At 59.0% G+C, this 17,289-nt stretch overlaps 1 protein-coding gene across 3 annotated transcripts in view; it reads left to right on the forward strand.

The window, feature by feature from the left end:
* Positions 1–1,475: 1,475 nt before the first annotated feature.
* The window catches only part of FAM222A (family with sequence similarity 222 member A), a 55,813-nt gene continuing 39,999 nt past the window's right edge, over positions 1,476–17,289 (forward strand). Inside the window, exon 1 of one of the 3 annotated variants that reach the window (XM_045041327.1) lies at positions 1,476–2,530. The gene's annotated coding sequence lies outside the window, so the exon portion shown is untranslated. The remainder of the gene's footprint in view (positions 2,531–17,289) is intronic. The other 2 variants (XM_045041328.1, XM_045041329.1) reach the window with 2 other exon arrangements.

Here is a 17,289-nt window from a genome sequence, read left to right on the forward strand (position 1 = left end):
CCCCTCTGGCGCCTCTCCCAACCTCTGGGTAGGGGGTGGGCTGGATCCTAAAAGTAGGCTAGGGCCTGACTATAAGCAACCCATCTCACTGGGTACACTCACCAGGGTCTTCAAAGCCTTCCGTGTCTGGATGACCACTGTTGGCATTCGTGAAGCATGTAGTGTGTTCTGAATCCTTTCCAGCAATAACTTTTTGTCCACACAAGAACCCCCTAAAATAGGACTTACGATACACAGACAAGACAGGCACAGAGCCACGAAGACAAATGACCAAAACCAACAGCTAGCAAGGGCAGGGATGGAGTGCCACCCAGGTTCCATGGGCTCCAAGGGGTCACAAGACACGGGCTGCGGTCACACAGACATAGCCGCCTGCGGTTTTGCCTTTCTGTAGGGACCCTGAAGTCTTTCCTAGAAAGCTGGCGCCCCAACTTGCTGTGTGATGGACACATGGCAACGGGGAGAACTGTCCCTCCCAGGACTCAATTTCTCCAGCTGTAAAATGGGACTGCTGAGCAGGCCACCCGTGGGCTCTCATACAGACCTACTGAGAGCGTATGGAGCTGCTTAGAAAGTGAAACACAAGGTGCAGTACAGTTTGATGGATTCAAAATTTGGACACCAGGTGATACTGTGCCTCAGATTCCCCATTTGTTAGGTGAAGAATGCCTGGGCCTGCCTCCCATACATGTGGTGTGGATACTATGAGATGGACCTTGCAAAGAGCACGGTGCCTGGGTTTATAGTCAGTGGTTCACAGATCTTAAATGTGATGCCAGAAATCATTGACTGCCAAAAATAGGCCTGGGGGCAAAACACTCAGGACCGAGTGTCACTTCACATCTCTTAGGCCCAATTTCCTCCATAAGTTGGGAGTATAATACTAGTACCCACCATATCGTTTTTCTCATCTGTTAAATAGGGATGATAATACCAACCCTCTAAAGGGTTGTTGCGAGGCTTAGGTAGAGTACTTCATTACATAAGAGTTAACTTGCTATTATTTTTAACAAAATTCCTCATAGGGTTGTTTCTAAGATTATATGAAACAATGCAGATAATGCTCTTAGCACAGTGCCTTGCCCCAAATATGCGCTCCATAAAGGATACTGGTTTTTCCACCGCTGGGTCCCGACAAAGGGACTACAAATACGAGCATGCTCTGCGCCCCAAGTCGGGGCCCCTCCGCCCGGCGCCGGCGCGCTGCATGCCGGGAGTTGCAGTCCTCGCGAGGTAGGCCCCGCCCCGCCCCAGCTTGGGGGAGGAGGTTGGAGAGCCGCCCTGCCGGCCTTTGAATTTTGCCGCGAAAAGCGCGCGTGGCGGCCCCTGGCCCCGCCCCCCGCAGGACGCGGCGCCGCGTCACCCTGGTAACCGCCTCTCGGCCGCCGCTGATTGGGCTGGATCGCAGGGGGCGGGCGGGGGGCGAGACGCCGCGGCCGCTGCCGGCGCTCGCGCCTGTCAGTCGGGCCGGAGCGGAGCAGCGGGCAGGACTGCCGGGCTGGTGGCTCCGCAGAAAGGCTGCGTGCTCCAGCCGGGGGAGGTGAAGAGCCCGGCCCGCCGCCTGCGGGACGCTGCGCGCGGCACCCGGGCCTGAGGCGAGGCGAGGCGAGGCGCCGGCGCGCGCCAGGCGGCGCGAGGCTGAGGCCCCGGGAGCCCCTGCGCGCCGCCAGGGGCCATGGGCGCGTGAGAGCCCGGCGCGCGCCGCCCCTGCTGCAGCTCGAGAGCTCGCACGCCCGGTGTACCGTCCTCCTGGCCATTCCCACGTCCGCCCTGCGCCACCCGGACCAGTTATTTCGCGGCGCCGAGGCCCCCGGGACTGCATCCGAGCCTCCGCCGCCCGCTGCCGCCGCCGCGGCTGCCTCTGCTCTCCAGCTTCCCCTCCCCCCACACCCAGGGCTTGGAGTAGGAGGAGGAGGGGCCGGTGCATTCTCGCCGCCGCTCTTTGCAACCTGCGGGGGCCGGTGCATGCCCGGCGAGGAGTCGGGGCCGCTGCAGGTGCGTGCAGCCCCGGAGGAGACGACCCCCTCCCGCCCCCGGGCGGACCTGGGGGCTGCGAGCCGCGGGCGGGCGGTCGTGCGAGAGGAAGCAACAAAGACAGGCTGCAGCTGGGGCCGGCGAGAGGGGCCGCGGCCGCCCGGCTCCTGGCGCGGGCGGAGAGGGCGCCCCGGGGAGCGGCGCGGGCCGAGCTGCAGCCCTGAGCAAGACCCCGAGGGGAGGCGCAGCGCCGCCCGCCGGACGCGGTGAGCACAGGCCCCGGTGAGGATGCGCCGCCTGAGCGCCCGCACCGCCCAGGTCCCGGGCGGGCACGACCCACGCTGAGCCGAGAGACCCGCCACCGCCGACTTCGGACGGCGCGGGCCGGTGCCTGGATCACTCTCACCGACAACGTCCCTTTCCACCCGGAGAGAGGCATCGGCCCCCAAGGGGGGCTCCCTCAGGCAACCTCTGCCACCTCTGCATGGCTGCGACCCGGCGAGCAGAGAGTCGTCGCCGCTGAGACCTGGTGCCCTTCAACGGCCTGGCTGATCTGGTGAGTTGCGCGGGGCGGGGTTCCGGGCTGGAGCTGGGGGCACTCCCTGGCGTCTGGGCGGCCGGATCGGAAATAAAGGGGCCCTGAGCTGTTGGGAATCCTGAAGCATTGGTGCTCCTTGTCTTCCCCCCACCCCTTTCCCTCTCACCCGCAACTTGTCTAAACCGGCCAAGCGGCCGGAGTGGAGGCTGTGGGGACTCCACGGAGCCCTGGGCGAGGCGTATGCCAGAGAGGAAAGGTCACCCCACCCCTAAAGCCAACAGACAAAGATAGCAGCTCTGTCATCCGAAAATTCCCCGGGAACTCCCGTGTCTTGGAGGGCTGGAACCCTTGGGGTTCTCCCAAGCAGCCTCTGAGATCCTCAGGGGACATCAGCTCAGGGCAGGGGGGATGTGGAGTCCTGGCCGTGCAGGTGGTTGCGTTTGAGGATTGCGCCTTCCAAGGCTAGACCATAGCAGGGTCTCCTGTACAGCCCTCGTTCTTCAAAAAATCTTGCAAGGATGGTGGGTTCTCCAATGGGGCCACAGCGTGACGTCACTGCCAGGCTTCTGACGTCACGGGTTGCCGGGGCGACGCGACTTGCCTTGACCCAGGGCCGGAGGGGGCGGGGTTGTGGTAACTCCTGGTGGGACCTGATGCCTTTGGGTAATGGAGGGGTGAAGGCAGATTCCCCCACTCTCAACTGTAGTCCTCTGACCTAAATCCCCAGCTCTTGGATGAGGTGGGGGAGGGAAACAGTGCCAGCTGTCCCGGCTGATGCTCCTCCCCCCAAGGACAGGTGTTCAGCTTTGCCCGTATAGCCTGGCACTGCCTGGGGGCTCAGGACTGCCAAACAGAGCAGCAACTTTATGCTTTCAAAAGGGATGCTACGGTGAAGACCTCGAACCCCACCATACATACACCCAGCCGGGAGGCTGAAGTTCCCAGGGCCCCCAGAGAGACGGGGGACCCCTGCCTTAAAACAGGCCACTTCCACTCAGGAAAAAGTGTGGGCTCCCCCAGCCAGGGAAGGTGCAGGGCAGCTGCTGCCTGCCAGCCCTCAAGTCTAAGGGTTTCCTCTGCTGCACAACCCCAAGATGAAGGGCCTCGGCCAAGCCTGAACTCCTGTCGGCCCCGCTCTCCTTTTGGCATTTAAGATGATTTTGACAGGCACAGTGTGGTGCTCATTAAGTGAACAGAGGGCAAGTCAGGCCCGTCAGTGCCAAGGTCTGAATGAAGTGTGCCCCTGCCAGGGGCCAGCTTTGATGGGGTCAGGCACCAGCCCTTTCTTCCCCACACCCTTCAGGCACTGGCCCTGTTCCTTGTGAAGGCCCAGAGATCCCCCCCCCGCCCCCAGCCAGTATCCTGCCGCTGGTTCTTTGATTCCTCTTCTGAGTTCCTTCCAGCAATTGCTACCATTGTCGGATGTGGGTGAAACTGCCGAGATCACATTTTGAGGTAAAGGTTAGAGAACTGTGTCATTGCTTCAGCGTGGGGTAGGGTGAGAGCAGAGGGAAGTGTGTGTGTGTGTGTGTGTGTGTAGGAGGGGGGTCATAATGAGAAGCCAGGCCCTAGTCTCTATGCAGCCAGCATTTTTTCTCTTCTCCTACCCAGCTCTCTAGCTAGATTAACAGGTCAATAAATATCAGTGGAGCTGCTTTTGGGGGCTTGGCAGGGAGATGATATTTCCAGCTGAAATGGTGTCGTTAAACACACAGGCTTCCAAGGACAGAGCAACAGCAGATGGGGGGAGAAGTGGGAGAGGTGGGCAGAAGGGCTGTTTGCACTGCCTCTCGAAGCTTCCCAGTTTAGAAACAAACCCGGAGTGCGCGCCAGAGATCCACAAACACAGGCAGTTGGAGGTCCTCCGTGGAGTATTTACACTTCCACAGCCAAAGCGGAGGGAAAGGCTGTCAGAATTGGGCAATTCCTTCTGTTCCCTTCCCTGGGCTTGGCAATAGCACCAGGCGACGAGCAGGAGGGAGTGCCAGCTTACCCAGTGTCTCCCTGTGTGCCAGGCATCGTATAGGATCTCAGTTACCGCTTGGAGTGGCTCGTGTGCTGTGGCCCATTTTACAGATGAGGAAACAGGCTCAGGTGCTCAGCCAGGCAGCTGTAGAGGTTTGGCTCTGAAGCGCCTTGGCTCCGGAGTCCTCAGGTCTTCCCACACCCTTCCACGGGTGGAGGGGAGGCCTTACACCACTTGTTGGACAGGGTCCCTGCAAAAGTCGGGGACTGTCGGCTGTGGAGGGAGTCTGGCCTCACCAAGGTTCCTTCCTGCACTGAAACCTGGGTTTGAATCCTGCCTCCCCGTTACCTACAGGATAGTGCTGGGCAGAGTAGCAATTTCTGCCCTGGCCTTGTGGACACCCTGCTTCCCTCACCCCTGGCACCCCTCTTCTCCAGCACTGGGGGAAGGAAGGTGGGACATGAAGCCTGCCTGGCAGGAAGGGTTGAGAGAGCTGGCCCTGGGTTCCTTGTCATCTGCCCCTCCGGGCTCCCCCCAGGGAGGGGTGAGGCTTCAGTCAGTTACTGCAGGGACCCTCTTGGTAGGCACTCAGCTGTTAGGGAAGTCAAGGATGTAGGTGGGTCGGTGGCAACTCTGGTAGATGTGGCTCCAGATGTGACCAGCCTGGAGGTTGAGGAGGGCCCTCTAGGAAGGGTACAAGGTGACTCTGGACAAACAGGGATCTGCCCGGCAGAGAAGTGCAGAGTGTTCTGGTCATTGGGTGTGGCCTGTGAGTGCTCTGGGGGTGCTGAATGAGGGGAAGGGGTGGCCTTGGGGTGGCTGTGTCCTGGAGATTTAGGTAGATGGGAGAGGTTTGGGCAGGGGAGAGGATCCGGCAGGGCTCCCTTAAGAGGGATGGTAACCCTGGACAGTCTCCTCTCTCAAGGTTAGCTCCCTCCCCCAACCCCCCAGTAATCCTTATCACTGGTCTAATTCCATGTAAGCTCGCCCATCCCCTATCCCTTCTGAGCGTCACAGTTGCTCTGGTGGGGAGGGGGCAGGGTTGGGCTGAGTTGCTTAACCCCCTGTGGTGGGCAGTGGCTCATGGTTAGGAGCCAGGCTATGGAATGGGTCCACCCTTGTTGGCTGTGTGACCTTGGGTGAGTAGCTTTGCCTCTCTGAGCCTCATCCTCAGAACAGGGCTGCGAATGATGCTTCCTGCCCACCCACCCCCCCCCCCCCAGCCAAAGATCAAAGACTGCAGGGTAGGCAGGGACCCTTCCAGCTGCCTCCGCTGGATCTCCCACCCACCTACCCAGGGCACCCCACGTGGTGAGCACACGTGGCTCCCATCTGAGCTCCTGTGGGGCTGGGGCCTGGCCAGGGGCCCCTCCCCAGCCTTCCCGGGCCCCCTCCACCTTCCAGTCCCTCACGAACCGGAGGAAGCAAGCGGAGCAGCTCATATTCATGAACCGTAATTCAATCAGGCGGCGATTCCTCTGGGCTCGGGGCGGGGGTGAGAACGAGGAGGCGCGCACAAAAGGGCCGCTTTATTACCTCCCGCGGGCCGGGAATTGCTGTTCTCCCCCAGCAGCGGCCGGAGCCGCCTTTATTGTGTTAACCCATTTGCGTGTCAAGAGCTATTGTGCGCTTTCCCCGCCTGTGTCGGGCGGACTGCGGGCGGAGGGCTGCACGCCGGCCGGTCACCTCCGTGGGCGCCGCCCACCGCCCTGATTGGTTGCTAAGTGATTTGCATCCAAGGTAATCACTTTTATCTCAGAAGGATGTCGACTATAATTATAAGCTACTGACATCTTTTGAAATCTGCCTAATGACTATTTTAGTCTGCACTGGGCTGGGGGTGGGGAAGGGGATTCTGGAGGCTGGGGTGGGCGGAGAGGAGGCTGGAAGGGGGATGGATTCCTTACACCTGGACCATTGATTCGTTAGTTGAGAAATATCGGAGTGCCTACTGCATGCCTGGAACAAAAGAGGGGTTCCGAGATGGATCCGGGTTGCATTTGTGTGGGCGGAGTTAGTACCATTTCAGAGATGGGGAAATAGAGGCCCTGGGGAATATGAGCCACCTGCCCAGAATCACAGACCCAGTAAGTGGTTGGAACCTGAGTCTCTCTGACCCCCAAATTCATGTGCTGGCCGCCGGATAGGGGTGCAGACAGAAATAATAGTGGTGAGCATTCCTGGGGAGAGGTCACCTGTCTGGTACCTCCCAGGGTGGATGTCATAGCCCTAAGAAATGCAGATGCTGCTACCTGCCCCCCCCCCCATTTTACTGGTGCGTGGGGTGGGACCCGGGCACAGAGAGGTTACTTCGCTCCCCAAGGTCACAAAGCCAGGAAGTAGCTCAGGTGTAAAGTCTGTTGGTGGCCAGAAGTGGGGGTGCAGAACACAGCACGGCCAGCTAGAGGAGGATGAAGGAACAAGCCTGGGCTCCAACCACCCCCCCACCCCCACCCCTTGGGTCCACTCGGGTGTTGGGCATCAGGGTGAGCAAGGGCACCCTGCCGGCCACTGTGCAGGTGGCAAAGCTCTAAGGAATCAGATGGCCCACAGCCTCCACGGGGAGGAGGAATCTGCAGCTAATTCGGATTCTGGTCAGAGCCCGAGCAGGGCTGGAGGAGAGACATGCAGGAGGGAAAAACCACGTCATGGAGGGCTTCCTGACACAGGGGGCTTTTGCTCTCAGGCCTGAGGACTGGGTGGATCTGCCCAGCATGGAGTAAAGATGATGTTGCTGGCAGAGGGACTTTGAGATTCAGTGGCATGACCAGGAAGGGCAGGGGGAGCTTCCAAGAAGGCAGAGGTAAAGGGAGAAAAACTAGGACGGTGTGCAGGGCCTTGAGTGCTGAACTAGTTGACATGTCCAGAGGCAGAACAACCTGAAGCCAGTGAAGGCATCTCGGGGGGGGGTGAGGTATGATCGGGGTGCTAAAGAGGTCAGTCTGGCAACATTTGCGGGGAGTTGCAGATTAGGAGAGAACCCTGGGCTCTTGCACTCTCACTGGCTGTGTGTCCTCAGACAAGCCGCTTTACCTCTCTGGGGCTCACTTTTCTCATCTGTTCAAGGAAGTAATAGCAGTTTTCTCCCCGGCTGGTGGGTGGGACGAGCTTGAGTGTGCAGAGTACTTGGGTGAGTTTGAGCCCTTCACAAGTGGGTGGGCTCAGCCACAGGCCCCAGCCGGTCACCCTGGCCCCCGAGCAAACCAGCATCCCGGCCACAGCAGCTGTTTGGGGCCCTGGGAGCCCCTGCCATTGTGCAGAGGGCACAGAGGACAAAGACCCGGGAGGTCAGGGGGTAAGGCCGAGGCTGGCTGTGAACAGGCTCCTGGGGACAGGGACTTAATGATGCAGAACTTAATGACCCAGAGTCTGTGGGGAGGGGTGGTCTCCCTCAGAGGAGGAGGTCGGTCCAGCCGCCAGCTGTCTGCTCCGGGACTCGTTGCCAAGGCGGGCGCAGCTGCCCCGTGGGGTCCAGGCCTGAGCTTGGCACTGGGAGACACAGAGGAGGCAGGGTCTTTCAGCCTGCAGTCCCCAGGCCTGAATTTGGGGCTTGGCCCTGGCCCTCAGCATCTGCGTGACCTCAGTCTCCTCATCTGTTGGATGGGCCAGGGGTCCGCTTGGGAGGGCAGCTGCGAGGCTTGGCAGTAACCCACAGCAAGTGAGCAGTAAACAGGAACTGCTATTTTTACTCTTGATTCATCCGTTCATTCAGAGAGATTACGGCTCCGTGCCAGGCTCCCTGCCAGGTGCTGGGGACGCAGAGATGAACAAGCCCAGTTGCCTTAAAAGGTGGTGAGGCCTCAGACACGCCATCACAGTGCAGTGGGTCCGTTGCCACAGTGCAAGAATTCACAGTGTGCAGGCATTGTGGCAGGAGCAGGGTCAGGGGGCCTGCAGTGAACAAGCCAGATATGGCTCCTGCCCTCCGGGGCCCCAGTCTCTCAAAGCATGCTGGGAAATCAGGTAGAAACTATTACTGCCGGCTGGGATCGCCAGGGAGGGCTCCGTGGAGGAGGAGGTATTTTCGACTGCTGACTTTGGAGATTCCTGTCTAAACGCCTTTGCCTATTATGGGAATCACAGGGCACTGTTGGCCTCTGCCCGTGCTCCAGGCTAAGCTTCCTGCTTGGGCATTTTGGCCTGTCACGTAATCCCCATACGACTGTGGGAAGGGTGTTTTTTTTTTTATCCCGGTTGTATACATGAAGAAACGGAGGCTCAGCAAGGTAAAATGACAGCCCAGGGCCACACGGCAGGTCCACAGAATCCCCTTCATTATCCATGCAAGCTTCTGCCTGTCTTCTCCCTGTGAGAGGACCAGGCTGGGCGGGGCTGTCATGGGAGGATCCTTGGGCAGGGTCTGAGGGGATCCAGTTCTGGGCCAGCTGTTTTCTTTATGAGATGCACGACCTTGAGCAAGTTACCTCCCACCCCAGCCCGGCCTCAGCTGCGTCCTCTGTAAAATGTCAAGGATGGCGTATCTGTGGCAGGCCTGGCTTGCCTCCCACCGCTGTGCCCTTGGCAGACATCGCCAATCAATTGCTGCCCTCTTCCCCTGCTGAGTTCTTCCCCTGACCTTGGGTTCTTTCCAGGGCTCTGGGCAGGCAGCTCCAATCCATCAGTGGGGCCTAAGAGCTGAAGCCCGCTTGCCTGCCTGGCCTTGATGAGCTCAGAGGCCACGCCGGCCCATCTCCATATGGTACCAGAATAAGGGACCCCGGGGGATCTTCTCTGAGGATATAGGTTGTTCAACAGTCACAGGAACTGGTGAGGTATAAGAGTCTGTTACCTTTAGCCAACGCCCAAACACACCTGTGTCTGTTAGCCCAGTGCCTGCTCATTTCAAGTGCTTTAGGCCGATTCCAGATGCTTTCAGTCTGCATAATAATAACATTGAGTGAGCTCTTCCTGAGAGCTTGGTCCTTCTTGGATACTCTGTCATTTATCATTCTGCAGAGCACCTGCAATGTGCCCCTCGACCACCTCTAGGAAGAAATCTTAACCCATTGTAGAGATGAGAAAACTGAGGCTCAGAGCCATTAAGTAGAAGAGGGTCATGCCCTTGCTGAGTGGCTGAGCTGACAGTCACACTCAGGTCTCGAGGTCCACAGCCTGAAGCAGGGCTGAGGGTGGCAGGCAGACAGGGCAGGCTTCCTGGAGAAGGTGTCACTAAAGGCCTTACAGCTTGGTGGGCTTCTGACAGGTAGGGCTGGGTCTTCTAAGAAGGTGACGGGCCCCTCTGGGGGAAAAGAGCAGCCTGAGAAGCAGCTCAGAGGTAGGCAGGCAGGCGTGACTAGTGTGGGTTGAGGGACCAGCATGTGGCTGGATGTGCCTGGAATATGGAGACACGCGGGGCCTGTGGACGGAGCCAGGGCTGGTCTTGGCATCTGGACTCCGTGGTAGGGATCTGCAGTAGCTCTTTGGGCAGAAGAATGATCCGGTCCCATCTCCATGTATTTCTTCAGCATCTCCTCGAACCCAGGGTGAGGTTAGCTGGTGCTTGGGGCTACCCCCGCTCTACCTGAAGTCTCACCTAGAGCACGTTGAAGGAATAAATGACTGAATGCTCAGCCGCCTGGCTGTCCTGCTCCTGACTTCCCAGGGGCCCAGCTGCAGGGAGGAGAGAGGCCAGAGGCCTGGGGTGGTGGCCCGGGGAGGGAGCCAGGCAGGCCCTAGGGGCCAAGGCTTCCCTCCCGGCCCTCCTCACCTTGCTGTCCATCCCCGAAGCCCCTCCTAGACCTTCCTGCAGTGCGGTCCACGTCTGGCGGGCAGCCTGGACCCGGTGCTTGGGGGGATAAAAGATGAAGGTTCGTGACCATTTTTTAACTCAATAAAGGGAGAGACAAGCTGCAGGCTGCAGGCCGGAGATATAATTAGTTCGCAGCAGTGGCGCTTTCTTGATTTAGCTTCTGAGAGAACAAGACAAGGATGTTATACCCAATTAGCAGTAACATCCAGTCGGAGCCTCAATAGGTGAGATAACAAGCTATTTTTATGACTTTTCTTTCCCAGCTTGGAAGGGGCGGGGGAAAGGGGGTATCAGGGCCTTATTTCTTTTCATCAGGGAACAATTATTAGCGATCTCAGGATTTCCCAAAGCCAAACGGTGCATTTGTTAACCCAAACAAGCACGCATCCCAGGGCAGCAGCTGGGGTGGCCGGCTGGCATTTTGAGGCCAAGAGGAGTAGAAGAGGTACAGGCCCCTTGCCCCCATTCTAGAAGCCCTCTGAAAAGGCTCCCAAATACAGAGAGCCTGTTGGTTTCGCAGGGGAAGCCCGGGCCCCTGAGAGGTTCTTGGTGCCTGCCTTGATTTCCCTACCTGTACAGAGGCATAAGGAGGCTGGCCGGTTCTCCTGGGGACGAGGAAGGAGCCAGTTCTGGCTCTTGGCAGTTCTTCCTGGCACCGTGCTGGGCCTTTGTGCCAACTGGGCCAGTGGTTCTGGCTCCTCAGCCTTGAACCTGCCATTGCACTCTGCTTGCTGGACCCCCATTATGGCTCACACTGCTCGACCACCCTCCTGCCTGTCCTCATCCCAGACCCAATCTCTGGCAGGGCTGAGTGGTGATTAGCTCCTCTCTCTCCCTCCTCATTACCCCCACAGCCAGGGCACCAAGCCCTGGCCAAGTCTCTGCTGGGCTGGGAAACCCTGCCAAGCCCCACCCCAGCCGCCTGGCCATACTCCCGACTCCTGGCGAGGGCTGGGGGATGCCCAGAGAGGGAGCTGGCGTGGCTGTCCTGCCGCCCCATCGGCTTGGGCCCCGAGCCCAGAGCAGGTTCCTGGGCCTCCGCCCATCCTGCAGAACCTGGCCCCGCCCTGCCCTGAGCCCCATCTCCCCCGTCAGCGTGGAACCCCACACTCGAGGTTCAAACAACTGACAAATCCAGCCATGCAAAGTGGGAGTTTAATTGCAAACAGTTTTTATGGATCATGGGCCCATCTGTGCCACCATATGCAAAAGGAAAAAAAAAAAAAATCCCCATTAAAAAAAAATTTCTCCCTGCCCCACACCCCACACTGACTCTAAGAGAAACATTTGCCAAGGTTTTTCTGGCTGGAGCCAAGCACAGAGCAGGGACCCATCCAGGGGACTTACTGCGGGGAGGGCCTGGCAAAATCAGGGGGCTGGGTGAGACCCAGGGGGCTGCTGAAGAGAGGCTAGGGCCTCCTCAGACCGAGGGCATTTTGAACCCCGCCCGCTCCCACCCCGGGTTCTTTTATAGCTCTGGGCCTTTGCACGTGCCATGTAGCTGTCCAGGGACCCGTTCTTCTTTTGCAGCCACCTCGCTGATCCTGTTTGCGTGTCTTCCACAGAGAGACTTATCCCAGAACGGGCCCTGCCCAGTGTTGATGGAGATGTGGGAAAGAATGGTGTCCTGGGGCCCACAGAGGAGGGACTTCCTCTTTCATTTCTAGCCCAGCAGGATGGGGCTGTCCAGGGCCTCACAAATTCCCTTCTTCCTGGTGGTCCGGGCCTCCTGCCACGGTGCCCAGATGAGACCCACTCAAGGGGTCAGCCTTCCGCAGGCCCTTAGAAAGGACTTCCACCCACGTCCCAAGTGGGCTGGCCATCAAGTGGGTCTGAGAGGACTCCCCTCTGAGGCAGCCTGCCAGAGTTCGATTGCCCGGGTGACTTCATTTCTCCCTCTCTGTGCCTCAGTTGCTCCCTCTGTAAGACGGGGATAAGTCGATGGGATAGCACATCCGAAGTGCATTTATATCTGTCGTGTCTCTTCCCCAAAGGGAGGATCTTTGCTTTGTTCGGTGATGTCCTCCCAGGTTCCTAATGAGGACGCTCGATGTTTACTGAAAGGATGTGTGTGAGCGAGTAAAGTATTTGGAAGGCTCTCCTGGAGGTCATGGGACACAGGCTCATGGCAGGCCAGAAATTCAGGGTTTTTATACCCTTTCTGCGGGAGTCTAGGAACCAATCTGCAGCCTGTGGGGATTCTGAACTCCCAGGTCTGCAGGTGAAGAAAACTGAGGCTCAGATCAAGGGGCTCCCCCAAGGTCATGCCGCTGGGACTGGCATGCCGACCTGTATGCCCCTGGCTGACCAAGTCCCTGTTACATTACAGCTGCAGAATGCCAGGCAGGCCCTGAGTGGGGAGGGGATTTGGCCAAGGTCACATGGCAAAGAAAGGACTGCCAGCGTTTGTGGGGTCCTTCTACCCCACATTCTGAGATGAGGGAACTGAGGCCCTGCAGCCTCAGAGCCACACCAGCCAAATACCCCTGTGCTTCTCCCCTCCCTCCCTCCCTCCCTCCCTCTGCCCCAGGTCTGCGCCCAGGATCACTGTGCCTGTGGGTTTGCCCATCAACTCATAAGCCAGCAGCTTGGCGTGTGTCGGCAGCCAGGCCCCGTGTGGGGGGGTCCTGGTGCCCAAGGCTCCGGACTTGATGCAGCCCTCCCGCAGGTGGCCGGGGCAAGCGGGACCCCTGGGACCCAGGCAGGCACAGACTGGTCAGACCCCTGGCAGGAGCCCAGGCCAGGCGCCAGGCAGCCCCTTCCCCGCCCGGCAGCGATCACCAGCTCCCGTTGTAATCATTAAAACTATTAGAAGGAAATGTTCGCTTGAAGCAAATGTCAGGCGCCGAGTTGTGCTTTGTAAACGCTCACAATTAATGCCAATCAGGCCCGGAAAAAAGCCGGCCCGGAATCCTGTCTGTTTCGTCTCATTTGTCAGCTGGTGCCGCTCCATGTTGCACATTTTCATACAATTGCTATAAACATAAAAGGGAAACTCCACAGTGTTCCTGGGCGCCCGGATGGTGTGCGCCGACTTAATTACTTGGTATTCCGCTGCTCACTTGGCCGCCCCGAGCGGGTGGGAGAGAGAAAAGGGGGACTTTGTGCGGCAGGGTGAGGGCTCCTGGAGGTCAGCCAGGGGGATGGGTCAGGCTCCGGGCTCGGGTCTCCCGTCCCACCCTCCGCAGGCCGCATGGCCCACAGAGCCGAGGCCGGCTGTGAAACGAGAAAAAACTGCCCAAACACGTTTGCAGAAGAGGGCGAGTCAGAATCCACTGGTCTCGGTCGGCTTCGAACCCCGAGCCCCTCTCCAGAATGATCCAGCAGGTTTATTGCCCTCCTCCTGCACACCAAGCACGGCGTGGCTTGCCAGCTGGGCCTCGGTTTCCCCTTCTGTGAGTTGGGAACGATAGCTCAGTGGTCAGGAGTTCAGGCTTCCTGGGGCTGTGCCCTGGGCTGGGGGCATCCAGCAGCTTGTCCTCATTGGGCTGTTGAACTGACCTTTGGGAGCACACTGCCCTTCTTATCACCAGAGCGTGAGGAGTCTCACGGATGGAAGCGGTGCCGGGCTTCCGACCTGGCCCACTGGACTCCGGAGCCCGCGTCGTCATCGTGCCACCCTGCCGCACGCTCTCAGGGTAGCAGCGGGGTCGAAAGGAGACGATAAATCTGAAAGTCCTAGCGCACAGTCGGCGTTTCGTAAACCGTAGCTGCCGTTATCCCGCGGGTTGCAGATGGGCTAGGGTCGGAGAGGGCTCGCCCTGGCCTGAAGGGCAGCCTGGGTGGATCTTGCCGGGTGGAGAGTGGGGATGGAGTGGTCCACAAGGGGTGCTGTGCCTCCTCCCTCCCCAGGGGGCTGAGCCCACCAGGTCCCCAGGGCAGGGCTCCCCCAGTTGCCTCTAATCTGACTCCGAGGTGCTGTGTGCTGGGCCCTGCACCGCCTGACTGAGCCCTCAGGAGCCTCGAAAGTTGGGCATCGTCTCCATTGTACAGATGAGAAAACTGAGGTCTAAACTGACCAAAGGCCGCATACACAGCTAGGGGCAGCTGGAGCCACATTCAGGTTCGTCGGCTCCAAAATCTTTTTCACGCCTTCCTAGCTGCCTCCCCATCGTGGCCTGGACGTGAGGCCTTGCCACACACCGTGAACCCACCCCAGGCCCCTTTTGAGCTCTCTAGCTCTCTGTGGACGGGGTCTTCTAAGGCCAGGCTGGCTTGGCAGGGACACACCGGCCTTTGTGTAGGCTCGGGCCAGGCAGGGCCGCCAGCAGAGTGGGGAGAGGGCGGCGCGGCCCAGCCGGCCAGGGATAAATGCTCAGAGCAGGGAATAGAGGCCCCTTTGTGTGGTGCTCAGTGGGGGAAGGGGATGCTGCCAGCTGCCACCCTGTGTGACCGGGGAGGCCCGAGCCCTCCACAGAGGTCTGCCACCAGCCCCGGGGGACTAGCCAGGGAGCCTGTCATCTTCTGCCCCCCCCCCCCCCGCCACCTTCCACCATTATTTGCCTGCTTTTGTTTTCTGGGACCTTTGGCTGCTCGAGAAGCCAAGGGCAGTCATGAACCTGGTTGGCGGTAGGCCTACTGTGTACCAGCACCGGGCCAGATGCTCCGCCAACCCTGCAGGTAAAAGGGTTGAAAAGGGGCAACAATTTTAAAAGTCCTAACACACAATCGGTGTTTTCATAAATGACAGCTGCCATCATCCCGCTGCCTGCAGATGGGCCAGGGCCAAGGGGGCTCACCCTGGCCTGAGGGTCAGCACCAGCCAAGGCAGGTAAAGGGCAGTGGTCCCGTTACCAGTGAAGACAGGCTCAGGACAGCGGACTGGCCATACTCACAGCTGCTCACGGGGCCAGTATTTGGCCAACTCCAAAGCCTTTTCTTTCCATGGAGTTGCCTTTGGTGCCCTGCTGGTGTCGGGTCCCAGGACCCGGGGCTGCAACTTGAAGTCCCACCTCAGCTGCCCAAGTAGCTTTAGGAAGGCTGTCGGCTGCCTTTGTTCCTTGGGCAGGCACCAGGCACCCCTTCTGTCCCTCGGTCCTGGCCAGGCTCTGCGGTAGCTGCCGTAGCTTTAGTGGAGATCCGGGACAGGACTTTGTTGAGGGCCACCCTACCCACTAAACTTTCTCTGAGTCTCAATCACCATAGCTTAAAAATGGGAATGGAACAGAATCCCTGCATTGGAGACGTGCTAGGACATGGGCAAAATGCTGAGCTTAGAGCCTGTACGTGCTCAGGCTTCATGAACACGTCCTGGGCTTTCTGGCATCCCTGCCCCCTCCTGGGAGAGGTAAGAGGACAGGTGAGGCAGCGTGCAGGTGGCAGGGATGTGGGGTAAGCCTTGGGAGCATAAACACATGGCAGGGATTGTCTCATGGGGTTCCTGCCACAGCCCCATTTTACAGATAGGCAGACTGAGGTTCAGATAGCTGAAATGACTTGTCAGGGGTCCTAGGATCACAGGGAAGGTGGTTTCCTGGAAGGCCAGTCCTTAGTCTCTTCCTGACCTCCACCCAACCCACTGGGCAGCTATCCACTGTAGACACTGACCAAGTCCCCTCTGTGCTGTGGGAGGCCCAGAACACCCACCCGCAGCCCCAAAGGCCACTCGGCTTCCCAAGGCGTATTGTAGCAACCTGATACCCCAGCTCGCACCCACCAGACCATTCCCTCCCCTGTGCCTTTGTCAGACCGGGGCTTCTACTGGGGCTGCCTTCCCAACACACACACACACACACACACACACACACACACACACACACACACTCCACGCGTATCCGCATCTTCTCTGCAGAGTAAGTCCACCTCGCCTCTTCCTAGTTGTCCCCCATCGTGGAGGGGCTTGGAGTCCCCCTCTGGGTTCCATACCCTGCCTTCTGCCACCGGAACCCCAAGCCTTTTCACCTCTCCCAGTTCGTTGCCACAGTATGGTGCACAGTAGGCTGTCTCTGAAGTCCAAGATGCGGCCCTGGCCTCAGGGACCTGGCCCCCGCCCAGCCAGAGAAATGGATACAAGCAGATCAGAGACGAGGTTGCCTGTCCGGGGATGGGGTCAAGTGCAGGACACCTGGGGAGCAGGAAGCTCTCACCCCAGCCGACCCTCTTCTCAAGAAGGGAGCCAACCCTTCCAAGCCCCCAATGTGCTCCTGAAAATTTAGCTGTCTTAATTTTAATCCTCCCGAGTTTCACAGATGGAAAAAGGAGCCTTGGGAAGGCAGACACTGGCCAAGGCCACCCAGCTGTGGAGGGCAGAGCCTTGGCCTGAGGAGCCTTGGCCTGAGCCTCAGACCACATGACCCCAGAGCCGGTATGTGCTTTTCTCCAGGGTGGAAAACTCAGGTGCCCACTGGGGCCAACCAGGTGACGTGATGAGCAAATGCACCTGCCCCACTGGGCCTCACGGGGGTGTGGGCTCGGTGGTTCCCGAGCTGCCAGTTTTCATTCATTTGTTTTCAAGGCAAACCAGACAAGGAGAATTTGGAGGAGAATTTTAGTTTTTCTTTTCTTTTTAATATTGGCAACCATGTCACTCCCCCCCCTCCCCCCCACTACAGCAAACAGGGCAAAGAAAAGCTGTTTGTGGGCGGGATTTGTGCCCTTCAGGGACATGGTGGTGCCTGGGTAGAGAGCACAGCCAGCCAGAGCCCCCAGAACCCAGCGGCAGCTCCAAGCACCTCTCAAGACACCCCCAGATGCCGCCTTCACTGCCAGAGGCAGGAGGCAGGGCCCAAAGCCCCGCGAGGGCACCACCCAAATAGCTATAATCAGCAGCCTCGCCAAGACTTCAAACTCACCCAATTATCCTGCGAGGGAAAAAAAACACAAAATGAAAACAAATTAACATGTTTGCATAGAAGCTGCTGCAGCAACACACACAGCCGCGCGCGCGTGCACTTGCCGGCGCATGTCCCAGCCAGGCCCCGAGACGCCGCTGCCACCACCGCCTCCCCGAGCCCGGCACCCACTGCCAGGGCTGGGCTGTGCCAGTCTGTGCCCACTCCCCTGGGCCAAAGTGTGCCCTAGGCCCAGCGACTAGACTATCACCAAACCCGAGGGGGCAATGTC

This window comes from Felis catus, chromosome D3 (assembly GCF_018350175.1).
Source record: "Felis catus isolate Fca126 chromosome D3, F.catus_Fca126_mat1.0, whole genome shotgun sequence".
Lineage (NCBI taxonomy): Eukaryota > Metazoa > Chordata > Mammalia > Carnivora > Felidae > Felis > Felis catus.